Raw genomic sequence first — 26,850 nt, forward strand, 5'->3', positions numbered from 1 at the left:
AATACATGGATGTTATAAATAACCATTTGAAGAAAAAGGAGCACAGAACAACTTGTATAATGACTCTTTGTTGGACCATGTATGTAAAACCATCTGTGACCCCCAATCAGTTATATTCTCTTTTGCTGATAGTTCTTCCTTGAATTTCCATGCCACTTATCATATTTTGTTTTATCCTCTGTTCATTTATCCATACCAGTCTATGTACAACTTTGGAACAAGATCCATGTCTAATTTACTTTGTAAAGCTATGGGTCCTGGAAGAATTCTAGATACACAGAACTGTGGAGTGTGAAACTTTGTCACTCTCAGCCTATGCAAAGATGTTTGTTCAAAGATACCAACTGCAGTGCTATTTATGCAATAATAGTGAACATTTAGGAACCTGGATACCAACCAGTAGAGATTTGTTTAAGTATAAACAAAGGGATATTTTTTAAAAAATATATTTTATTGATTATGGTATTATGGTTTTCCCGTTTTCCCTCTTCATTCCCCTCCACCCTGCACACCCTCTCCCACCCATATTCCCCCTCTTTAGTTCATGTCCATGTGTCATAAGTTCTTTAGCTTCTACATATCCCATACTATTCTTGCCTTCCCCTTGTCTATTTTCTACCTACCATCTATGCTACTTATTCTCCATACCTTTTCCCCCTCTCTCCTCCTCCCACTCCCCTGTTGCTACCCCTCCATGTGATCTCCATTTCTGTGGTTCTGTTCCTATTCTAGTTGTTTGCTTAGTTTGTTTTTGTTTTAGGTGTGGTTGTTAATAATTGTGAGTTTGCTGTCATTTTACTATACATGTTTTTTATCTTTTTCTTAGATAAGTCCCTTTAACGTTTCATAAAATAAGGGTTTGGTGATGATGAACTCCTTTAACTTGTCCTTGTCTGAGAAGCATTTGATCTGCCCTTCCATTCTAAATGAAAGCTTTGCTGGATAGAGCAAACTTGGATGTAGGTCCTTGCCTTTCATGACTTGGAATACTTCTTTCCCGCCCCTTCTTGCCTGCAAGGTCTCTTTTGAGAAATCAGCTGATGGGAACTCCTTTGTAGGTGATTGTCCCCTTATCTCTTGCTGCTTCTAGGATTCTCTCCTTCATTTTTACCTTGGCTAATGTAATTATGATGTGTCTTGATGTGTTCCTTTTTGGGTCCAACTTCTTTGAGACTCTCTGAGCTTCCTGGACTTCCTGGAAGTCTATTTCCTTTGCCAGATTAGGGAAGTTCTCCTTTATTATTTGTTCAAATAACTTTTCCACTTGTTGCTCTTCCTCTTCCCCTTCTGGTACCCCTATAATTCGGATGTTGGATCATTTAAAGATGTCTTGGAGTTTCCTAAGCCTTTCCTCATTTTTGTGAATTCTTATTTCTTCCTTGTTTTTTTTTTTTTTTTTTTTTTTTTTTTTTTTTTTTTTGTTTGGTTGTTTCTTTCTTCCTTTTGATTTACGCCATTGATTCGAGTTTCAGTTTTTTTTCCCATCACTATTGGTACCCTGTGCATTTTCCTTCATTTCACTTAGCATAGCCTTCATTTTTTCATATAATTTGTGACCAAATTCAACCAATTCTGTGAGCATCCTGATCACCAATGCTTTGAGCTGTGTATCTGATAGGTTGGCTATCTCTTAGTCACTTAGTTGTATTTGCTGTGGAGCTTTGATCTGTTCTTCTGTCTGGGCCATTTCTTTTTTTCTTTTTTTCTTTTTTTTTGGTCTGGTTGCACCTGTTACATATGAGGGGCAGAGCCTTAGGTGTTCACCAGGGCGGGGCAACCCAGTCACTGGGTTGTGACACTGTATGTGGGGGCAGGGTCTGAGAGGGAACAATGGAGTTTCCTCTGCTTTCTGTCAGATTTCAATCCCTTCCACTGATTCCCCCAAGCAAACTGGGCCTTTCTGGTACTGATTCCTGTGTGGGTGGGCTTGTGTACATTCTAGGACCCTATGGGTCTCTCCAACAAACTCTCCTGTGAGGCTGGGAGTCTCCCTGTGCCTCAACCCCCAAAGGTGTCCCCAGTCAGTGCCTTGAGGCTTTATTTCCTGGCACTGGGACCCTGGGTTGTGTGGTCTGTCTCACTCCCCAGTTTCACCTGGTTTATCTGTGCATGAATGTGGGACTGCCCAGTCATCCAGCCACTTTGCACACTGTGCCCCGCTTTACAATTTCCACCTTGCTGGGTCTGACGGTTGCTACCCCGAGCCTGGGATCTTCTAGTCACTGCCTGCGCGCCCAGGGTGCACCAGCTTCTGTCTTGCGAGCCCGGTGCCACCACTTTTTGTGCCTTGACCCCTCTCTGCCTGGCCACCTGACTCTGCCTGACTCCGCCCCACCTACCGGTCTGAATGAATGTGTGTATTTTAGCTCCTTGGTTGTTGGACTTCCATACAGTTCAATTTTCTGTCAGTTCTGGTTGTTATTTTGTTTCTAAATTGTTGTTGTCCTTATTTTGTTTGTGTGAGGAGGCACAGTGTGTCTATCTATGCCTCCATCTTGGCCAGAAGTCAAACAAAGGGATATTGTGTAGGCATTAAAATTATTAAAGTAGACCAATTTTTTTGATCTCAAAATATGTCCATACGAAATTTTGAGTGGAAAAGGAGATTATAGAATAGTATGTATACTAAACATTGACATATCTACAGAATTATACATATTTAACTATGTATCCATAATCCTGGAAGTATGGTCACTAAACTTCACAGAAGTTTATCTGATGAGTGGGGTTTTGTGTGTTTTTATTTTCCTTTTGAATGTTTTATTACATTAAATTTTTTTCAATGAATAAATATTATGAAAAAACAGAAAAATTAAAAAATTCCCTCAAAATCAAACAGTCTTTTCACATTATGCACAGGACAGTCTCCCACAAAATAGAATAATCTGGCCTCAGGTGTCAGCAGTGGAGGTGAAAAATTTATCAGACTTAACCTGAGAAGGTTCTTTACCACCATCTGGTGGCAAGAAAAGGGCCTGCAACTTCCTTGTAGCTTCAGAGGTAATTCAAATGAGAAATAAGATGGGAGGTCATAAGATGGATAGCTACAGTTTAAATGGGAGGCAGGGGAAGAGTAAGGGAAATTTGTGCTTGAGAGAGTCTTTGATTCTACAATATTATTAAGACTAGTATTTGGTTGCTTGACTACTATTTTATATTTTTACATCCTACACTAAGATGTCCAGTTTCCAGTTTCAGAGATGCATAATAATTAGGTACTGACACAAGAAAGGCATTCATTTACAAGGACTAGGCTTTCTTATTTGACCCCACTCTTCTTACTGCTCCCACCCCTGAAGGCCATGCAGAAAAAAAATATTCTTGCTCCGCCCATCAGTATTACCTCTCTTTATTTTATCCTCTAGATTTCCATTTCCTAATTTTCACTTACTAAGGAGCTGCCCACCTGGAAGCTATGTCTCATGTTCCTCTTCACTGCCCTCAACTGGGCTGTAGGCCACTGCTTACTTTCCTGTCTGCTGGCCACTTCAGGGACACCTGCCTTCTCTCACCTCTTGAAAGGATGTGTCTGTTTTCCAACCAGTGTAAGACTCTTATGCAACCCTATTTTGTTTCTGTACTCTTTCTTTATTATCTACAATTCTATTGTACAAATCCATTCAGATGTAGCAATCTTTGTCAAGGCCATGTTCTATTAACCATCTTTCCAACTCCCTCTGAGTAATGGGTTTTGGCTGACCCTCTTATCCTCTTGTTAGGGTAATTGTAGCCTCCTGGTTTCTAGTGGTTATGTGCTTGTATATGATTTCCCTTACTTTAAAGCTCCATCATTCCCACAGGTGTTAATGAGCAGAGAGCCACCACTGAACTTATTAGTAAGGTTGGTGCCCCTGTCATTGGCACATTCCTAATGCCTTGGTGAGTATTGTGTCCTTTAGGCTTTTTCATGAAATGTAATCTTTTTGTGGGTCTTACATAACAAAATGTTTCCAGCATGCCCATCTCCCTGTTACTTTATATGTTTTACTTTATTATCTTCCAAAAATCTCAGATATTTCTATTCTGCTCAGTCATTATGGGCTTTTGAACTCTCTAAGCTTCTAAGGGCTGATGCAGACATTGGCCTGCAGTGTCTGCATCATTATGGATGAAATGAGACATTCACATGGACTCGGGAGTTCAAGTCCGGTGGAGGAAGAGGGACGGTATGGCATTTCTCTCAAAAGGAGCAAAAGCCATGGCCCTCGCCATGTCAGTCCTTTATTTCTATTCTCTGCATATTACATGATGGTCCTCATTTACTATGAATAGGTTCACTTTAGGTGATTTCCTTTTACAGAAAACAAAGGAGCCATCGTAGTAGTCGCTAATCACATCACAGAAGAGGGATATTTACAAATGAAAAGGCAAAAGTGGTTGAACCGGTTACACTCATCCTTGGAAGGTTTAGCATGGATTTTAGGAAGTTACTTTGCAGTAAATGTCCTCAATTCAGGGTGAGGGAGTTTTTTAGCAAGAGCAAGACTCAAAGTGGCCTAGGCACATTGCAGGCCTGATTTCCCACAGAAGAACTTATCCATGGGCGTGGGTCCTGTGCATCTCCGAGTGGGAGCTGGGCCCGTACCATGCAGGACGGTCTCCTACAAAGGGCCTCCCTACTTTTGGTGAGTTTTCTTAGTACAGTAAGCATCTATTCCCCTGAGGTCCTTGACTATGCATTAAATTTCATAGCCTGAGAATGTGTCCTTAAGTCAATAAATTCTTGCATATTCAGTCTTATGTTTTAACTTTTAAAAAAAATTCTCACCTGAGAATATGTTTATTGATTTTAGAGGGGAAGGGAGGGAGGGAGGGACGGAAAGAAAGAGAGTGAGAGGAATATCGATGTGAGAAACATCTATTGGTTACCTCCTTCATGTGCCCAGCCTGGGGACTGAACTTGCTGCCTTTTTAATACACAGGACAATGCTCCAACAACTGAGTCACCTGGGCAGGGTGGTTGGAGCTTTCTTGATCAAGCACCATCAAAATCCAATCTTAAGGGTACTCCTTTGGCACCTGCTGATACATACTAACCAGTTCTTGTGGCTCTTTTGGGATGAAATCTCCCCTCAGTTTTTTCATTATGTTTATGGTTGACACTATTACAGATGTCCCTATTTCCTCTCTGCCCCTCCCTGCTTCTATCCAGCCCCATTCCTCCTTCCCTCAGGCCATCACCATACTGTTGTCTGTGTCCATAAGTTATGCACATATGTTCTTTAGCTAATCCCTTCACCTTCTTTCATCTAGATTGTCCCCTTTTCTCTGACAGCTGTCAGTCTGTTCCATGTGTCCATGCCTCTGTTTCTGTTTTGTTCATCAGTTTATTTTGTTCATTAGATTCCACACATGAATGAAGTCATATGGTATTTGTCTTTCTTTGGCTGGCTTATTTCATTAGCATAATAATCTCCAGGTCCATCCATGCTATCACAAAATGTAGGATTTACTTCCATCCTACAGCTGCATTGTATTCCATTGTGTGAACATATCACATCTTTTTTGTCCACTCATCTACAATGGGCCCATCTACTTGGGCTGTTTCTAGATCTTGGCTATTGTAAAGAATGCTGCTATGAACATAGGGGTGCATATATTCTTTCAAATTGGTGTTTTGAGATTCTTAGGATATATTCCCAGGTGTGGAATTGCTGGGTCAAAAGGCATTTCCATTTTTAAGTTTTAAAGGCAGCTCTATACTGTTCTCCATAGTGGTTGTTACCAGTTTGCATTCCCACCAATAATGCATGAGGGTTCCCTTTTTTCCACATCCTCATCAGTACTTGTTTGTTGATTTATTGATGGTAGCCATTCTGGCAGGTGTAAGGTGATATCTCATTGTGGTTTTAATTTTCATCTCTCTGATTATTAGTGATGTTGAGCATTTTTTTCATATGTCCATTGGCCATCTGTATGTCCTCTTTGGAGAAATGTAAATTCAGGTCCTTTGCCAATCTTTAAATGGATTGTCAATCTTCCTAGTGTTGAGTTGTGTAAGTTCTTTCTTTCTTTCTTTTTAAAGAGATGGGAATGGAGGGAGAAAAAGAGGTAGTGAAACATCAATGTGTGAGAGAAACATTCATCAGTTGCCTCTTGCACACCCCAGCCTAGGACCTGGCCCACAACCCAGGCATATTCCCTGAGTGGGAATGGAACCAGTGACCTTTTAGCATGAGGGATTACACCCAGCCTAATGAGCCATACCAGTCAGGGTGAGTTGTATAAGTTCATTATAGCATTTGGAAATTAACTCCTTATCAGATGTATCACTGACAAATATGTTCTCCAATACAGTAGGTTCCCTTTTCATTTTGTTGATGGTTTCTTTTTCTGTGCAGAAGCTTTTAAATTTGATGTAGTCCCATTTGATTATTTTTTCCCTTTATTTCCCTTACCCTAGGAGACATACTGGCAAAAATATTGCTACAGAAGATGTCTGAGATTTTACTGTCTATGTTTTTTTCTAGGATTTTTTATGGTTTCATGACTTACATTTAAGTCTTTTATTCATTTTGAATTTATTTTTCTGTATGGTGCAGTTGGTGGTCTAGTTTCATTTTTTGCATGTACCTGTCCAATTTTCCCAACATCATTTATTGAAAAGGTGGTCTTTACTCCATTGTATGCTGTTACCTCCTTTGTCAAGTATTAATTAACCATATAGGCATGGATTGATGTCTGGGCTCTCTGATCTATTTGCCTGTTCCTATAACAAGACCAGTATGTTTTGATTACAATGGCCTTGTAATGTAGTTTACTATCAGGTATTGTGATCCCTCCAACTTTGTTCTTTCTCAAGATAGCTGAGGCTATTCGAGGTCTTTTTCTGATTACATATAAATTTTTGGAATATTGTTGTAGATCTGTGAGATATGCCATTGGTATTTTAATAGGAATTGTGGTGAATCTATAGATTGCTTTGGGTAGTATGGACATTTTAATGATGTTAAGTTTTCCAATCTCTGAACACAGTATATGCTCTCACTTACTTGTATCTTTCTCAGCTTCTTTCTTCAATCCTATAATTTTCCAGGTACAGGTCTTTTACCTCCTTGGTTAAATTTATTCCTAGGTACCTTATTTTTTGCTAATAATCCCAATAGTAAATGGGATTATTTTCTTTGTTTCTCTTTCTGACTGTTCATTGCTGGTATATAGAAATGCCACTGTTTCTTGAATATTGATTTTGTATCCTGTTTCTTTGCTGAATTCATTTATTAGCTCTAGTAGCTTATTGGTGGAGTCTTCAGGGTTTTGTATGTACAATATCATGTCATCCATGAATAATGACATTTTTACTCTCTTTTCCAGTTTGGATGCCTTTTATATCATCTTGTCTGATAGTTGTGGCTAGGACTTCCAGTACTATATTGAATAAGAGTGGTGAAAGCAGACATCCCTGTCTTGTTCCTTATCTTAAGGAAAATGCTTTTAGTTTTTGTCCATTGAGTATGATGCTGGCTGTGGGTTTGTCATATATGGCCTTTATTATGTTTAGGTATGTTCCCTTTATTCCCATTTTGCTGAGTTTTAATCATAATGGATGCTGGATTTTATCAAATGCTTTTTCTGCATCTATTGATATGATCATGTGGTTTTTATTCTTCATTTTGTTAATGTTGTATATCACATTTGTGGATGTTGTACTGACCTTGCATTCCTGGAACTAATTCCACTTGATCATGGTGTATATTCTTTTTTAATGTATTGCTGGATCTGGTTTGTTAATATTTTTATGAGGATTTTATCATCTATATTCATCAGGGGTATTGGCCTATAACTTTCTTTTTTTGTAGTGTCTTTATCTGGCTTTAGAGTTAACATAATGCTGGCCTGGTAAAATGAGCTTGGGAATTTTCCTTCCTCTTGAATTATTTAGAAGAGTTTGAGAAGGATAGGTGTTAGTTCTTTTTATTTTTGGTAGAATTGACCTATGATGCTCTTTGGGCCAGCGCTTTAATTTGTTGGGAGTTTTTTGATTACTGCTTTAGTTTTACTAGTTACAATCTGTTCATTCAGATTCTCTGACTCTTCCTTATTCAGTTTTTAAGAATTGTATGTTTCTAGGAATTCATTGATTTCTTTCAGATTGTTCAATTTATTGGCATATAGTTGTTTGTAATATTTTATTACAGTTCTTTGTATTTCTTTGGTGTCAGTTGTTATCTCACCTCTTTCATTTGTGATTGTATTTATTTGGTTTCTCTCTCTCTTTTTCTTTATGCATGTGGTCAAAGGTTTGTCTGTCTTGTTTATCTTTTTAAAGAATGAGCTCTTGGTTTCATTGAACTTTTATATTTTTTTAGACTCTATTTTGTATATTTCTGCTCTGATCTTTATTATTTCCTTCCTTCTACTCAGTTTGTGTTTTTTTTAGTTCCTTTAAGTGTAAATTTTAATTGCTTACTTGATTTTTTCTTGTTCCCAAAGTAGGCTTGTCATGCTATGAGGTTTCCTCTTAGAACTGCTTTCACTGTCCCGTAGATTTTGGGTTCTTGTGTTCTCATTCTCATTTGTTATCAGGTAACTACTGGTTTTCAGCTTGATCTCATTGTTAACCCATTCATTTTTTAGTTGCATGTTATTTAGCCTTTATGATGGTATGTTTTTTATTTTTCCCCCCTGTGGTTGATATCTAGTTTCATACTATTTTGGTCAGAGAAAATACTTGATATGATTTCAGTCTTATTAAATTTAGTGACACTTGTTTTATGTCCTAACATGTGGTCTAGCCTAGAGAATGTTCCATGTGCACTTGGAACATTCAATGATCAGTGAAAAGTTCAATGAAAAGAATGTATATTTTGCTGCTTTGGGGTGGAATGCTCTGAAGATATTAATTAAGTCCATCTGATGTAGTATATCAGATGGAGTTAAGGCCACTGGTTCCTTGTTGATTATCTGTCTGGAAGATCTATCCATTGATGTCAATGGGGGGGGGGCGTTGTTAAAATACCCTACTATGACTGTATTACTGTCTCTCTGTTTATGTCCAAAATGATTTACTTTACATATTTAAGTGGTCTATGTTGGGTGCATAAAACTTCACCAGGACTATATCTTCTTGTTAGATTTATCCTTTTACCATTATGTAGTGTCCTTCTTTGTCTCTTACTATAGCCTTTGTTTTAAAGTCTGTTTTTTCAGATATAATTATTGTTACCCTAGCTTTTTTTTCATTTCTATTTGCATAAAATAATATCTTTTTCCATCTCTTTAATTTTAGTCTGTGTGTATATTTCATTCTGAGTTGAGTTTCTTGTAGACATCATATATATGGGTCTTGCTTTCTTATCCATTTAGCTACCTTATGTCTTTTGATTGGAGCATTAAGCCATTTACATTTAAAGTGATTGCTGATAGGTATGTATTTATTGCTATTTTATTTTTTTAACTTTGCTCATTTTTTTTCGTTTTTTTCTTCTTCTACTGCTCAAAGCAGGCCCTATGCCATTTTTTTTTTTTTGTAATACTGGTTTGGTGGTAACAATGTTTTTTAGCTTTTTCTTTTCTGGGAAGCTCTTTATTTTTCCTTCAATTTTAAATGATAGCTTTGCTGGGTACAATATTGTTGGTTGTAGGTACTTGCTTTTCATCACTTTGAATATTTTATGCCAATACCTTCTGGGCTGAAATGTATCTGCTGAGAGATTAGCTGACAGTCTTATGGGAACTTCCTTTTAGGTAATTATCTGCTTTTTTCTTGCTGCTTTTAAGATTCTCTCTTTCTCTTTAACCTTAGGCATTTTAATTATGATGTGTCTTGGTATGGGCCTCTTTAAATTCATCTTGTTTGGGACTTTCTATGCTTCCTGGAGTTTTGTGTCTTTTTCTTCAACCAGGTTAAGAAAGTTTTTGGTAATTATTTCTTCAAATAGGTCTTCTCTGTCGTCATCAACTTCTTCTTCTTTTTCTCCCCATCCTTCAACCCTCCCCCTCCTCCCTCCCTCCCTCCCTCTCTTTCTTTCTCTCACTTCCTTCCTCCCTCCCTCTCTCCCTCTCTCTCTCTCTCCTTTCTTTCTTTTCCTTCCTTCCTTTCCTTCTTTCTTTCTTTCTTTCTTTCTTTCTTTCTTTCTTTCTTTCTTTCTTTCTTTCTTTCTTCTTTCTTTCTTCTTTCTCTTTCTTCTCCTCCTCCTTCTTTTCCTCTTCCTTATCCTTCTCCTCCTCCTCATCCTTTTCCTCCTCTGTCTCCTTCTTCTCCTTCTCCTCCTTCTCCTTCACTTCTTCCTCTTTACCATTTGTTGCAGTGCTAGCTTGGTAGTGACAAACTCCGTTAGCTTTTTTGTGTCTGGGAAGCTCCTTATTTCTCCTTCAATTTTATACCATAGCCTTTCTGGGTAAAGTAGCTTTGGTTGTAGCTCCTTGCTTTTCATCACCTTGAATATTTTAGGCCACTCCCTTCTGGCCTGAAGTGTTTCTGTTGAGTAATCAGATGGCAGTCTAATTGGTGCTCCCTTGTAGGTTACTATCTGCTATTCTGTTGTGGTTTTTAGGATTCTCTCCTTGTCTTTAAGCCTTGTCATTTTAATTATGATGTGTCTCAGTGTAAGTCTCTTTGGGTCCAACTTGTTTGGGACTCTGTGAGCTTCCTGGATTTGTGTCTTTTTTCTTCACTAGATTAGGGAAATTTTCAGTCACTATTTCTTCAAGTAGGTTCCTGATCCCTTGCTTGCTCTCTTCTCCTTCTGGTATTTCCATGATATAGATATTGTTATGCTTCATGTTGTCCAAAATGTTTCTTAAGATCTCATTTTTTAAAATTCTTTTTTCATTTTGTTGCTCTTCTTGGGAATTTTTTCCTCTCTTGTCTTCCAAAACACTGCTTAAATCCTGTAATTCATCTAAAGTACTGTTTATTCCTTTCAGTGTATTATTTATTTCAGATATTGCATTCTTTATTTCTGACTGGTTCTTTTTCATGGCTTCTATGTCTTTTTTCATGCAGGTGAGTATCCTTATAATCATTACTCTAAACTATCTGATAAATTGCTTGCCTCTATTTCATCTGGTTCTTCTGGAGAATTCTCTTGTTCTTTCATTTGGGGTCTGTTTCTTTGCCTTCCCATTTTGGCTGCCTCTTTATGTTTTCCAACTTAGCTACTAAGCTAATCAGTCATCAAACAGATCAGTTTTAAACTAATCAAGCTATGATCAGCAGCCAGGCTTAAGCGCCACAGGGTGGGCTATTGCTTCCCCTCAGGCTGATGCCACTTGGAGAGGAGTGCTCTGCCTGAGAGAGATGGCTTCTACAGTATGGGGAATTACTCAGCACAGGAATGCTGGTAGCTGTTCCTTCAGTTCTCTCCCCAGAGCCACCAGCCCCAGGCTCTCCTCAAGCTTCTCTGGTCCATTCTTCCCTCCCTCTTACAGAGCCCAGGGTAAGTGGCTACAAATGAAATTTTGTGCATTGGCCCTTTAAGAAGCTCTCTGTGTCTCTAGCTGTCTCTCCCTGACAGACAGAAACCCTGCTGTTTTTCACATCTGGGTGTTATATGGGTTATGGCTCTGTTGCTATAGACTGGGGAGCCAAACGTGGGGTTTAGACCCCACAATTCTCAGGGGGAACCCCTGGGCAGCTGAAATAACCCTCCAGAACTTCAGCTGCCACCTGTGGCAGCCCAGCCAGCCCTCTCATGACTCCTCTGCACTCCCTACCTAGGTGAAGTGGTTTCTTCTATCTGTCTGTGGTTATAAGGCTTCTCTCCAGCTGGTGTTCAGTTGGTTATTCTGGATGATTTTTCTATAATTTAGTTGTAATTCTGGATGAATCCTGGAGGGAAGTTAGTGTAGCTTCCACTCACTCCTCTGCCATCTTGGATCCCCTCTAATAGGTTTTCAAACTCTTCCTTTTTTGTCTGGTACTCCTATGATGTGGATATTTTTATGCTTCATGTTGTCCCAAAGTTTCCTTAAATTATTTTCAATCTTTTTAATCCTCCTCCTTTTTTCTGCTCTGATTGGGTATTTTTTCTACCTTGTCTTTCAAATCGCCATTTCGATTTTCCGCTCCTTTCAACCTACTTTTTATTCCTTCCAGTGTATTCTTTTAAATTTTTAATTTAATTAAAAAATCTTCACCTGAGGATATGCGTATTAATTTTAGAATGAAAGGAAGGGTAGAGAGGGCAGAGAGAGAGAAGAGGTGGGGAGATAGAGAAACATAGGGAGAGAGAGAGAGAGAGAGAAACATCGAGAAATTGTCTCTGGATGTATCCTGACCAGGGATTGAACCTGCAACATAGGTATGTGCCCTTTCTGGGAATTGAACCTGTGACTTTTTATGTACAGGATGATGCTCCAATCAACTTAGCTTCCTGGCCAGGGCTTTCCAGTGTATTCTTCATGTCAGATATGGTAGTCTTTATTTTTTAAAAATATTTTATTTATTTATTTTTAGAAAGAGGGGAAGCGAGGGAGAAGGAGGGAGAGAAACATCAATGTGTGGTTGCCTCTTGCATGCCCCCTACTGGGGACCTATCCTGCAACCCAGGCATGTGCTCTGACTGGGAATCAAACTGGCGATCCTTTCGTTTGCAGGCCAGCACTCAATCTACTGAGCCACACCAGCTAGGGTGGTAGTCTTTATTTTTTTTCATGGCTTCTATGTCATTTTCATGCTGTTGTAGTTTTCACTAAGTTCCTTGAGAATCCTTATTATTGGGAACTGCCCTGCCTGGTTTCAGAAGCTGTAACCCCCCATGGCTAAGGCTGAGTGAGAGACCTTGGGACCATAAGCCACTAAGGAGACAAAGCTTATCTCCCTGGCAGGAGTGCTGCTTCTGCCCACTTTACTTCATCTTTCCTGGGCGCCAGTGCATGACCAGTTAGACAATGATGGGTAAGATTCCTCAAGGGAGGAATGATCTAAGACAGGCATGGTCATAAGGGGCCCCCAGGGAAGGACTTGGGGGACTATAGGAAAAGGGGGTGATGGACCCTCACCCCTTGGCTTTGAGATAGCCTGAGTCTTCACTCTGTCTGCAAGAAGCCTTCTAATCTCTTGGCTGCCTCACTTCTCCTGCCTGACTTAAGCCTGAAACAATGACAGAGGGTGGTGCAGCCCTGTGTCTGAAAGGGCAGCTTCCAGGGGTGATCAGGCCTAAGAAAGAATGCTTAAAATCCTGTGACTGCTTTGTTAAGAATGCCCTCAATTTTCTGATAAGTGTTTCAGTAAGAAATGAGTTTGTTTCCCAAAGTTTTATAGCCCCTTAGCTAACTGACCCTGACTTAGAATAAGTCCTTGTAGTTCTTCGTATGTTATCTATTGTTTGATCCTTACTGCCTGACAATGATTGATGAACTTTACCTGTATTCCTGTGCAATTGAACCCAATAAAAGCCCATTGAGGAAAAAGTTCCTGGTCCTTCTCCTCTGAGGGATCGGCCACCTTTTCTCCCAAAGCAGATCATGTCTCGGTAGACTTATTCTCATCTGCAGTGGATGGGGGGTTCTGTGGGCAAAGCTCCCACACACCTTATAACAATTTTTTTGAACTCTGTATCTGTATTGCTTGCCTCCATCTCATTTAGCTCTTTTTGCTGGATATTCCTCCTGTTCTTTTCATCTGGGGCCTGTTTCTTTGTCTGCTCATTTTGGCTGTCTCTTTATATTTGTTTCTATGTATTAGATAGGTCTGCTATGACTCCTAGTCTTCATGTATTAGGTGTCCTGTATGACCTGGTGGTGTGGTCTCCTTGATCTCCTGAGCTGGGTGCTCTAGGAATGTTCCTTGTTTGGGTTTTATGGGCCCTTCTGTTGTAATTGAATCTTGATTGCTGTTGGCCTCATTCATATGTGGGACAACCCTCAGGCTGACTGTGGGGCTCGAATCTCACCATGCTGTGTAGCTGCTGTGCAAGTGCTTGGGTACTTAGGGGTTGCAGGTAACAAAAGAGCTCTCAGTGGATTGTAGTAGCACTAGAAAACTTGTAATATGACAGAAAGAAATCACCACAGTTCAGGAGTAAGCATTTAGTTCAGGACTTTTTCCTGATTGGTCTCCCCAGAATTTCAATTCAATCTTGTAAATGCAGGTAATCACTGGGCTATGCTTGGGTTCTCTCTCCTTGCACTGCATCCTGGAAAATCTTTAAAGACAGTAAGCTTTTGGGGGTGTTACCATTTGTTCTCTGTGTCTCCAGGATCACCATTCTTTGTTACTGATGGTAAATGTCTTGGAAGACAGATCCAGTGTTCTTTTTACTGCAGATTAAAAAAAAATAATAAAATTAATGCTGTTTTCCCTAAAATTGAAAATCAGTGCAGTTTTTTCTTCTTGTATAGTATAAGAAAAACCCTGCCAAATGCCACCAAGTGAGTTAACACACCACCTTCAGTCTCCACAGAATTGTGGTATGCCCACCTAGACCAGCTATCTCTATTCACTTTTATCAGGTTCAGCAAATCAGTAGCTCAGTTCTTCTGACATTTAACCCTAATTGTGGGCCCGCAACCAGGACAGGTATTAATGTTGCAGAAAAACAACCCATTTGTGGGTCTCAGATACTGTTACTGAAACAAGCCCTCTCCCCTGGGTTCTTCCAGTACTATGGCTCTTCTTGCCTGCTGACAGGTGTTAGGAACTGTGGCTCTTAATGCCAGAGTTTGGTAAAAAGGAAAGGAACTATTTATTCAAAAGTTATACAGGTTTAGAGTAATGCTGGAATTCTACTGTTAAATCTCAAAGTCCCTTTAAAACAACCACACACATACACACAGTCCTGTCTCCCCTTGCCTAACCACATCAGTCAGGGGTACCGTACCTCAGGAAAAGAAATAGAAGCCTGTAGCGGGGCTAGACTCCTCATTCTCCCAGTAACCCATGCTTAGCTCAGCAGGTCTCCTGAGATCCCAAGCACCATCAGCTGTGTCACTGGGATCTCCAGTTCTTAATCCAAAACCACATGGCACCTCCTCATGGCCCACCAGCAAGACTCCCCTCACCCCTTTTCTTGCCTCAAGGTCTCGCATTGTCTTCCATCATTGTCTCCATCCCACATGATGGCCCACCTTCAGTTTAAATCCCAACCTGGAACTTCCCTCTGCAATGCCATTTCTGACTCCTACCACAATTGGCTATACCTGCCAGAACTTCTGCATTTTCTGCCTTTCTTGGCTGCCATAGTTAGTCTGGGCAGGTGTGGCTCTGTGGTGTGGAGCAAACCATCTCCAAGCTCTCACACCTGCGCAGTACCCAGGGGAACTGCCTCCCATTTACATCATGGGCTAGTCACGCTTGCCTTGCTGGCTCCACTCAGGCTGGAAGACTAGTCTGCTGTTATTGATATGTAAAATAACTCTTTTTGCATATCAGATATGAAGCTAGCCTGCTGTTGATATGCAAAATAGCTCAATGGCCCTGCTCCAGGTCTTCTATCCCCCAGCCAGACTGGGGTGCGGGGCCCAGGCTGCACTCTGTTACATTAAGGCAGGTCCTGAGGGAGGCCATTGTTATCTTGAGAGGACAGGCTTCTGCAATGTTATCCTAAGCATGAGAACTGCCAGCTCTTACTGTGAAGGATGGGCTTGCTCTGTAAGCTCTGAAGTTTCAGATGGGGACTGAAGAGCTAAATTACTTGGGGGTATTCACTGAGATGTCCATTCCATATTCCAGGTGGAAGCTCATGCAAGCAGACATGAAGGCAAATTGAATTACTACAGAGCTTGTGAGAAGGAAAAAGAAACTCAGAGAAGTGGCCAGACAAGTTAATTTAAAAAACTCATCAATTTTCTAAGACAAAAGATCAAACAGTATGTTTTGCCTTCTTTAAATCTGTTTCTTACAGATTTCTCAAATCTGTTCCTTTTTGGAAGCATTCTGTTTTTGGAAAGGCAGTGTAAAGAGCTTCATGTATCAATTCCTCAGTAGAATAGCCTAACTGGTGAAAATTATTTAAAAAGCCAATTAATTAAAGCTCCTGGAAATTGTTCTAAGGCTGTACAGCAAAGGAAGGAACATTTATTCAGGAAAATTTATTAAACTCTGTAAGAACACTTGAAAGAGTTTTAAGTCATGAGGCATAACTGCTACTTTTCTCCACTCCAAGCAGGTGCCCAAGAAGATGGTTTTTCCTCACCCCTCAGCTCCCAGCAAGGAATAAGGTATCCTACTGGGAATGTCAAGCAGCCAGAATTTCTCATCCCTACCAGGCTCTGAGTTGCAAAGGCTAAATTGCTAGAGAGTGCTACAGAGAAGTTGTGTAACTGGAAAAGACACCGGCATTCAGGCTGCCTGTCACTACCAAATCCAATAAGCAATGACAGCTATTGAATCTTTTATAGGTGCTTTATTCAGATGACCGGCTATCCGAGAAGATGGCGGGTTCATACCCTAACAAACCATCTTCCCCTTTCTTTCCTGGCCAGATCTTTTATAAGGAGGTTAGGGGAGGAAGAACATGGGTCAGCGAGAGCTTTGAAATTTAGCAGCTGCAGCATTTCTGTCCTGGGCAATTAGCTGTCTCCAAGGGGGAGGGGTAGTCACCTGCTTCTTCCCAGTAGGGATGTCTCCAGGCCGTAATCTCTAGCCAGCACCCCAGGAGGTCAGCTGCTTTTTCTCAGGTGCCAGGATGGGCCTTATCTGTAGTTTCTGAAATAAAAAGCTTAACATACACATTACTTTCTGGATTTATGGCTATTTACCTTGAGCTAAAATTTTCCAAGTCTTAAGACCCCTATCACTATCATTGCCATTATATTGAAATGTAGTTATGATTGCACTGCATTCTCAACTGTAAGCTCCAGATAAAGTGGGTCCAAGTCCAGTTCATTTCCATCTAGAAGCTCAGCATCTAAAATGTTAATTACCTCTAGTGTAGGTGATGAATAATGACAGGACAAGTATATGAAAGTAGTGATAGTTGGAAGGATATTTTAAAAAATCAAAGATGGTTCTGATATTTCAAACAGATAATGCAGCTAACATTAATTAAATAAAGGTCACCAGTGGCCTGTATTTTACTAAATCAAATTTTTAATTCTAATTATCGTGTCCTACCAGCATCATTTTACCACTCTCTCTTCCCTGAAACACTCTTCACTTGGATTTGAGAATATTGCACTTTTGCTTTCCTTCCTATATCATTCTGTTTTACTGGTTCTTCCTCTTCTGGTAGAACTCTCAATGCTAGCATACTCCAAAGACTCCATCTTTGGTCTTCCTTCTGTGTCTAAACTGTTTTTAAATGTATCACCAGTCCCTGTGGCATTAAATATATCCTACAAATTGATGACTCCTAATACATACATATATGTCTCACCCACACTTCACTTCAAATAAACACATGCCTCTTTAACACATTCCCTTGGATGTCTTAAAGATATCTCAAGCTTAACATGCTGGAAACTGGATTCTAAATATGCCCTCACCCAAAACCTGTTCTATTGACAGCCTTCCTCATCACAGTTAAAAGGAAATCCATAACTCACGGAGTTATCAGTCTCCTCTAAATTGTTTGCCACCAAAATTTCCATTGTTTTTAAAAACACACTCTGTTTCAAGTAAATTCAGTATAGGTAGAGTTTCAGGGCTCTCTGTTACTACAAACTTTTTCTCTTGGAAAAATATCTAAGTCAGTGCTGCTGGCACTGGGGGAGGGCAGTAGCCCTAGTTTTCTTGGCTTGCCTTTCCCAGCATGGAACCTCTTTGCCCTTCAAATGAGCTGAGGAAAAATAGTTGTGATCCCAGTATTTTCACCCTGCCATTTCTGTGATAGAATTTCCACACCTAGGAGTAGGAATGGGTGAAAGAAGGGAGCCCCAACTGATAGGGGCTTAAGACTTGGAAAATTTTAGCTTAAGGTAAATAGCCATAAATCCAGAAAGTAATGTATATGTTAAGCTTTTGTTTCAAAAACTACAGATAAGGCCCATCCTGGCACCTGAGAAAAAGCAGCTGACCTCCTGGGGCATTGGCTAGAGATTACGGCCTGGAGACATCCCTACTGGGAAGAAGCAGGTGACTACCCCTCCCCCTTGGAGACAGCTAATTGCCCAGGACAGAAATGCTGCAGCTGCCAAATTTCAAAGCTCTCGCTGACCCATGTTTTTCCTCCCCCAACCCCCTTATAAAAGATCTGGCCAGGAAAGAAAGGGGAAGATGGTTTGTTAGGGTATGAACCCGCCATCTTCTCGGATAGCCGGCCATCTGAATAAAGCACCTATAAAAGATTCAATAGCTGTCATTGCTTATTGGATTTGGTAGTGACAGGCAGCCTGAATGCCAGTGTATTTTCTGGTTACAATAGTAACAATAACATTAATAATTACTATAATTTCTTCTATTAACATGACTTTTTCTGTTCTGACTATAGCTGCTACTACTGAAACAGGAAAATTAGAATAGGACACAAAAGCCTTAAGATCTACCTTTTGCCTTCTCTGTCTTGACTGGAATATTGTAGATGTGGCCTTCACTGACTACCTGTTGTCCAGATTCCCCCTCCCCAATTTCCTGTAATTGAGAGGAACAAAAAATTTGCTATCTGGAAAGGAGGGACACGGATGAGCCACATCAGTAGTCACCTCACCAGTGTCAGAAGGTGAAGACCACCCATCCTCCTTCCTTGCCCAGGTTTGATAAAAATCTTCCACCTTGACCCCATCAGGGCATGTTCTCTGAGGTCACCTGGTCTCACTTCTCTAGTGTGTACTATCACTTTAATAAACTTACTGTTTTGATATATATTTTCTGTCATGCTATAATCCTTCCCTGGGCTGTGACAGGAACCTGGACCTTGTTGTCAGGTTGAGGCCTCCCTTGGGTGCCACCCTGTTTCACTACTACCACCATCTAGTACATTGGACACATACACTGTGCCAGGAATATGTATTATCTCAAGTAATCCTCACACCTCCATGAGTAACAACATTTCATAGAAGAAAAAGATGAAACAGACAGTTTGAGTAACTCATTTTTTTTTACTGCTCATATTTAGCTAGAAAGTGAGAGCAAGGGGAACTAGACATTGAGTTTAATAAAATGGGAAGCAGGAGCTTTTTTGCTTCACCAAGAAGTTGCTGCTTCACTTTCTAGGAGATGACAGCACTGTGCTTTGCCAGGTAGATTAACACTCCTCCCTAACCCCACCCTGTACCAGGTTGCCAGGTAGGGGTAGGGGAAGGCAGGCACATGTGCAAGAGAAATCAAAATGGTGCAAAGGGAGGTGTTTGACCAAAGAGGTCAGTCAATCCAGCCTGAAAAAAGAAGGTATTGGTTGGGAGTTAAACCCATTCAAAACTTGTGAAGGTTTGGGATGTTGATTGATTCTTTCGAAAAAGTACCAGGTAAGTCCCAATCCTAAGAATATATAATCCCAAAGGAAAAAAGAAGCAAGTTCTCTCACTCTCTCTTGCCCACCTGGTGATGCACTTGTCACACATCCATATAGGCCTAGCAGCTCCTGAAGCCCACAGCAGGTGGATTGAGCTCCAAAGAATCAAGCTTTCATGTGAGGCAGAAACTCTGGACACTGGCTTTTGCTTTGCCCTAGCTGAGGACAACTTTGGACTCTTCCCATGGCAAGACAGAGGGAGTTGGGACATTGGACACTCAGGGAGCAGCTTCTATTTCCACATTAATAAACCATGCCACACCATAGTCTCCTGTGTGTGGGTCCTTGGAATGCTTTCCTTGTGATATGGTGGAAGAGCCTAATTCCAATCTACAACAATTTGAGGTCATACAGCTAGTAAATGGTAAAGGCTCTGTGCAAAACCAAGCAGTCTAACTTGCTAGTTTGTGTTCTTCATCACAACTGCAAGCTGGTATTCCCTAACTCTCAAAATTTGAGTTATATCCAGTAATATATTCCCTCACTTTAAATTACTTCACTCTTTTAATTTTTACTGGTATAGTTTTTCTAATTAATCCTTGGTATGTAAATCTCTGTTTTAGGCCTGCTTCTGAGGAACCTAAGACTTATTATTTTCCATACTGCTAAAGAATTGTCACAATGACTTCTCTACATCTTTGATTGGTGGATTACTGTTTAAATAGTTGTAACCACTGATAAAGTACTAAGGGACATTAACACCTTGACATGCATTTTTTCTATATGTTGTTGATTATGCTATTATAGTTTTCTGACTTTTTTTCTCCCTTTTCTCCCCCCTCTGCCCTACACCCTCCATCCCACCAGCATTCTTCCACCCCCTTAGTTTCTCTCCAAGGGTTGTACATATAAGTTCTCAGTTTCCTATACTATTCTTAACCTCCCCCCATCTATTTTATGCCTACCAATTATGCTTCTTATTCCCTGTACCTCCTCCACCCCTATTCTTGTACTTCCTTTCCCCACAGAAAACCCTCCGTTTCTCTGGTTATGTTCTTGTTCTAGTGGTTTGCTTAGTTTTGTTTTTGGTTTTTAGGTTCAGTTGTAGTTAGGAGTTTGTTGTCATTTTACTGATCATAGTTTTTGATCTTCTTCTATTTCTTAGATAAGTCCCTTTAACATTTCACATAATAAGGGGTTGGTAATGATGAAATCCTTTAACTTGACCTTATCTGAGAAGCACTTTATCTGTCCTTCCATTCTAAATGATAGCTTTGCTGTATAGAGTAATCTTGCATGTATGGCCTTGCCTTTCATGACTTCATATATTTATTTCCAGCCCCTTCTTGTCTGTAAGGTTTCTTCTGGCAAATCAGCTGACAGTCTTATGGGAACTCCTTTGAAGTTAACTATCTTCCTTCCTGTTGCTGCTTTTAAGATTCTCTCTTTATCTTTAATCTTGGGTAATGCAATTAATATGTGTGCCTTGGTGTGTGCTTCTGTGAGTCCAACTTCTTTGGGACTCTCTGAGCTCCCTGGACATCCTGGAAGTCTTTTTTCCTTCACCAGGTTGGGGGAGTTTTCCTTCATCATTTGTTCAAATATGTTTTCAATTTCTTGCTCTTCCTCTTTTCCTTCTGATACCCCTATGATTTGGATGTGAGAATGCTTAAAGTTGTTGCAGAGGTTCCTCAGCCTCTCTTCATTTTTTTGAATTCTTGTTTCTTCATTCTGTTCCGGTTGGATGTTTATTTCTTTATTTTGTTCCAAATCATTAATTTGAATCTTGATTTCCTTCCTTCACTGTCGGTTCCCTGTATATTTTGCTTTATTTCACTTTGGGTGGCATTCATTTCTTCCTTCATTTTGTGACCAAGTTCAATCAGTTCTGTGACCATCCTGATTATCAATTTTTTTTAAAAAATTATTGTTCAAGTACAGTTTTCTCTCTTTTACTCTCATCCCATTTCATTCCCCCAGCCCTCTCCACCTCCCTCCCATTTCCACCCCCCGCAAGTTTTGTCCATGCCTCCTCCATACTTGTTCCTGTAAACCCTTCCCGTTTTCCCCTGAAATTCCCTCCCCTCTCCCCTCGGGTCACTGTCAGCCTGTTCTCTATTTCAATGTCTTTGTTTATATTTTGCTTGTTTGTTTGTTTTGTTGGTTAGGCTCCTGTTAAAGGTGAGATCATATGGGATTTCTCTTTCACCACCTAGCTTATTTCGCTTAGCATAATGCTTTCCAGTTCTATCTATGCTGTTGCCAAGGGTAGAAGTTCCTTCTTTCTTCTGAATAGAATTCCACTGTGTAAATGTACCATAGTTTTTTGATCCGCTCATTTACTGATGGGTACCTAGGTTGCTTCCAACACTCGGCTATTGTAAATTGTGCTGCTGTGAACATTGGGGTGCATAGGTTCTTTTGAATTGGTCTTCCAGGGTTCTTAGGATATAATCCTAGCAATGGAATTGCTGGGTCAAAAGGCAAATCCATTTTTAGTTTTCTGAGAAAATCCCATACTGTTTTCCATAGTGGTTGTACCAGTCTGCAGTCCCACCAACAGTCCACTAGGGTCCCCTTTTCTCCACAGCCTCTCCAACATTGTTGTTTGTTGTTTTGTTTATGATGGCCATTCTGGCTGTTGTGAAGTGGTATCTCACTGTGGTTTTAATTTGCCTCTCTCTGATAGCTAGTGATACTGAGCATCTTTTCATGTGTCTCTGGATCCTCTGTGTGTCCTCCTTGGAGAAGTGTCTGTTCAAGTCCTTTGCCCATTTTTTAATTGGGTTGCTTGTCTTCTTAGAGTGGAGTCATGTAAATTCTTTATATATTATGGAGATCAAACCCTCGTTTGAGGTGTCATTGGCAAATATGTTCTCATACAGTTGGTTCTCTTTTCATTTTAATACTGTTTTCTTTAGCTGTGCAGAAGCTTTTTATTTTAATGAGATTCCATTTGTTTATTCTTTCCTTTATGTCCCTTTCTCTAGGGGACATATCAGTGAAAATGTTGCTATGTGAAATATCTGAGATTTTCCTGCCTATGTTCTCCTCTAGGACTGTAACCGTGTCACTGCTTATATTTAAATCTTTTATCCACCTTGCATTTATTTTTGTGTATGGTGTAAGTTGGTAGTCGAGTTTCATTTTTTTTGCATGTAGCTGTCCGGTTCTCCCAACACCATTTGTTCAAGAGGCTATTTTTACTCCACTTTATGCTGCTTCCCCCTTTGTCAAATATTAATTGATTGTAGAGACTAGGGTTTATTTCTTGGCTCTCTGTTGTGTTCCATTGGCCCATGTGCCTGTTTTTATGCCAGTACCAGGCTGTTTTGATTACAGTGGCCTTGTAATAGAGTTTGGTATCAGGTATTGTGATACTTCCTACTTTGTTCTTCTTTCCCAAAATTGCAGCAGCTACTCAGGGATGTTTATGGCTCCATATAAATTTTTGAAGTGTTTCTTCTGTGTCTGTGAAATATGCCATTGGTACTTTAATACATATTGCATTGAATCTGTAAATTGCTTTGGGTAGTATGGATATTTTGATGATGTTAATTCCCCTGGTCCATGAACACGGTATATGTTTCCATTAGTTTGTGTCTTCCTTGATTTCTTTCTTCAGTGTTGTGTAGTTTTCTGCATACAGGTCCTTTACCTCCTTGGTTAGGTTTATTCTTAGGTATTTTATTTTTCTTTTTGGTATATTGAATGGGATTTTTTTTCTTGATTTCTGCTTCTGCTGTTTCATTGTTGGTATACAAAAATGCCTTTGACTTCTGGATATTGACTTTGTATCCTGCAGTTTTGCCAAATTCATTTATTAGGTCAAGCAGTTTCTTGGTAGAGTCTGTAGGATTTTCTATGTACACTATCATATCATCTGCAAACGACGACAGTTTTGTTTCCTCCTTTCTGATTTGGATGCCTTTTATTTCTTTTTCTTGTCTGATCGCTGTGGCTGAAACTTCCAATATAATATTGAATAGAAGTGGTGAAAGTGGCAACCCTGTCTTGTTCCTGATCTTAGTGGAAAAGATTTTAGTTTTTGCTCATTGAGTATGATGTTGGCTGTAGGTCTCTCATATATGGCCTTTATTATGTTGAAGAATGCTCCCTTTATCCCCACTTTGCTGAGTGTTTTTATCATAAATGGGTGCTGTACCTTATCAAATGCTTTTTCTGCATCTATTGATATGATCATGTGATTTTTGTCTTTGATTTTGTTTATGTGATGTATTACATTTACTCATTTGTGAATATTGAACCATCCTTGCATCCCTGGGATGAATCCCTCTTGGTCATGGTGTATGATCTTTTTAATGTACTGTTGGATGTGGATTGCCAATATTTTGTTGAGGATTTTAGCATCTATGTTCATCAGCGAGATTGGCCTGAAGTTTTCTTTCTTTGTTATGTCTTTATCTGGTTTTGGGATTATATGATGCTGGCTTCATAAAAAGAGTTTGGGAGTCTTCCATCATTTTGGATTTTTTTGAATAGTCTGTGAAGGATAGGGGTTAGCTTTTCCTTAAGTGTTTTGTAGAATTCTTCTGTGAAACCATTCGGTTCAGGGCTTTTGTGTGTTGGGAATTTTTTGATTACTGCTTCAATTTCATTTGCTGTTATTGGTCTGTTCAGGCTTTCTGCTTCTTCTTCACTGAGTTTTGGAAGATTATATTTTTTCTAGAAATTTGTCCATTTCACCTAGGTTTTCAAATTTTTTGGCATACAGTTCTTCATGGTAATTTCTTACAATCCTTTGTATTTCTGTGATATCAGTTGTAATCTCTCCTCTTTCATTTCCGATTGTGTTTATTTGTGTCCTCTCTCTTTTTTTCTTGATGAGCCTGTTTAAAGGCTTGTTGATTTTGTTTATCTTTTCAAAGAACCAGCTCCTGGATTCATTGATCCTTAGAATTGTGCTTTTAGTATCTATGTCATTTAATTCTGCTCTGATCTTAGTTATTTCCTTTTTTCTACTTACTCTGGGCTGTCTTTGTTGTTGTTCCTTGAGTTCTTCTAGGCATAGGGTTAGGTTATTTGTTTGAAATGCTTCTATCTTTTTTAGGTATTGCTATGAACTTTCCTCTCAGGACTGCCTTTGCTGTGTCCCATAAGTTTTAGGTTGTGAGTTTGTTTTCATTTGTTTCCAGAAACTTTTTTTATTTCTTCCCTAATTTCATTCTTGACATATTTATTGTTTAATAGCATGCTATTCAATCTCCATGATTTTGAGTGCTTTGGGTTTTTTTTCCCACGGGGTTGGTTTCTAGTTTCAGTCCCTTGTGGTTGGAGAAAATGCTTGGTATGATTTCAATTTTCTTGAATTTGTTGAAGCTTCTTTTGCATCCTATCATGTGGTCTATCTTTGAAAATGTTCCATGTGCACTTGAAATGAATGTGTATTTAGCTTCTTTGGGATGAATGGCTCTACGTATATCTGTTAAGTCCATTTCATCTAGGGCATTGTTCAATGCCAGAATATCTTGTTTATATTTTGTTTGGAAGATCTGTCTATTTTTGACAGTAGGGTATTAAAATCCCTCATTATAATTGTGTTGCTGTCAATATCTTTCTTGAAGTCCTCTAAGATTTTCTTTATGTATTTGGGTGTTCCTATGTTGGGTGCATATATATTTATAATGTTTATGTCTTCTTGGTGGATTCTTCCCTTAAATATTATGAAGTGACCTTCTGGGTCTCTCTTTCTGACCCTTTTTTTGAAGATTATTTTATCTGATATGAGTATTTCTGCCCCAGCTTTTTTTCCCTGTCCATTTGCTTGGAAAATTTGTTTCCAGCCCTTCACTTTCAGCCTGTGTAGATCTTTTGTCCTAAGGTGGGTCTCTTGTAGTCAGCATATCTATTGGTCATGCATTCTTATCCATTCAGCTATTCTATGTCTTTTGATTGGAGCATTCAATCCATTTACATTTAAGGTTATTGTTGATAGGGACTTATTCATTGTCTTTTATGTACGTGTGTTCCTCTCTCTCTCTCTCTCTCTCTTTTCCTTCCCTTCCTTAAAGCAGTCCCTTTAGCATCTCTTGCAGAGCTGGTTTGGTGGAGGTGTATTCTTTTAAACTTCTTTTGTCTGGGAGGTTCCTTATTTGGCCTCCTATCTTGATTGAGAGCCTTGCTGGGTAAAGTAACCTTGGTTGCAGGCCTCTGGTTCTCATTACTTGGACTATTTCTTGCCATTCTCTTCTGGCTAGGAGTGTTTCCATTGGGAAGTCAGCGGCTAACCTTATTGGGGCACCCTTGTATGTTACTTCCTCTTTCTCTCTTGCTTCCGTTAAGATTCTCTCTTTGTCTTCAATTTTGCCATTTTAATGATGATGTGTCTTGAAGTGGGCCTCTTTGGGTTCCTCTTGATTGGGACTCTCTGTGTTTCCTGGATATTTGTGACTCTTTCTCTCATCAAATTAGGGAAGTTTTCCATCATTACTTTTTCAAATAGGGTTTCTATCTCTTGCTCTTCTTCTCCTTGTGGTATCTCTGTTATGCGGATATTATTACGTTTCATATTGTCTTGCATTTCTCTTAATCCCTCTTCATCCTTTCTGAGTCTCTTTTCCTTTTCTTGCTCTTTCTGGGTGTTTTTTTCTACTTTGTCCTCCAGCTTGCTGATCCAATCCTCTGCTTCATCGAGCCTGGTTTTGATTCCTTCTAATGTGTTCTTCAGGTCAGAAATTGTATTCTTAACTTCCTCTTGGCCCTTGTTGATAGTTTCTGTTTCCTTTTTCAGGTTGATATTGTTTGCATTGAGTTTATTGTAGTTTCCCTGTAGTTTCTAGTAATTCATTTTGAGCTCATTGAGTTTCCTGATAACCATCGCTTTGGACTCAATATCTGATAGTTGAGTTGCCTCTATTTCATTTAGCATTCTTTCTAAGGCTTCCTACTTTCCTTTCATTTGGGGATTGCTTCTTTGTCTTCCTATTGTTTGTGAGACTCTTCTTGTTAGCCTCAGCTTCTGAAATTAATCTGTTCTGGCTTCCTGAGTTTATGGTCTGAACTTCTGTGGTAGAATACCTGTGAGATTCAGTGGTGCAGTCTCCTTGATCTCTCAAGCTCACTGGTCTTGGGCTGTCATTTAAGTTGGCTATGTGTTTGTCTTTGGGGTTTGATTGTTATTGGATCTTTCTTTGGTGGGTCCTTCCTACCAGCTGGTTAACTGAGGGTCACTCTCTACCACCTCTAGTATTTTGCTGTGCTGGTGAGGGCAGGCTGTGTTGAAGCTGGTTCTTCCATGTGTACAAGGTTTTGTGGATTCTCTGTTGCTCTTGTTCAGTTGTTTTTACTCAATAGTTTCTGCACTATTTAGCTATGTTTCCAGATAGGTCCTGGATTGATGTTTGTGTGACTTCCACTCCCTTCTTCACCTTCTTCTGTTGTTATCTGTTGGTGATTCCTTTGTTGTTGGGTTTCCTCTTCCAGTGGGTATCCTGGTGTTCACCGCTTCCACCTTCTTGTCTGGTTTTTCAGTGTCCGCTACAGTTTGGTCTCTTATTTTCATATATGGTGGGGTACTGTTGGCTCTTTGTTCTGTTCCTCTGTAGAGTGACTAGGT

General features: G+C 39.7%; 1 long non-coding RNA gene across 1 annotated transcript; it reads left to right on the forward strand.

Moving 5' to 3' along the window:
- LOC118501493 lies at positions 1-9,345 on the forward strand. Its single transcript, XR_004904117.1, has 3 exons — positions 1-11; positions 2,517-2,523; positions 8,786-9,345. It is a non-coding gene; the product is annotated as an uncharacterized LOC118501493 (long non-coding RNA).
- The last annotated feature ends 17,505 nt before the right edge of the window (positions 9,346-26,850 follow it).

This window comes from Phyllostomus discolor, chromosome 6 (assembly GCF_004126475.2).
Source record: "Phyllostomus discolor isolate MPI-MPIP mPhyDis1 chromosome 6, mPhyDis1.pri.v3, whole genome shotgun sequence".
NCBI lineage: Eukaryota > Metazoa > Chordata > Mammalia > Chiroptera > Phyllostomidae > Phyllostomus > Phyllostomus discolor.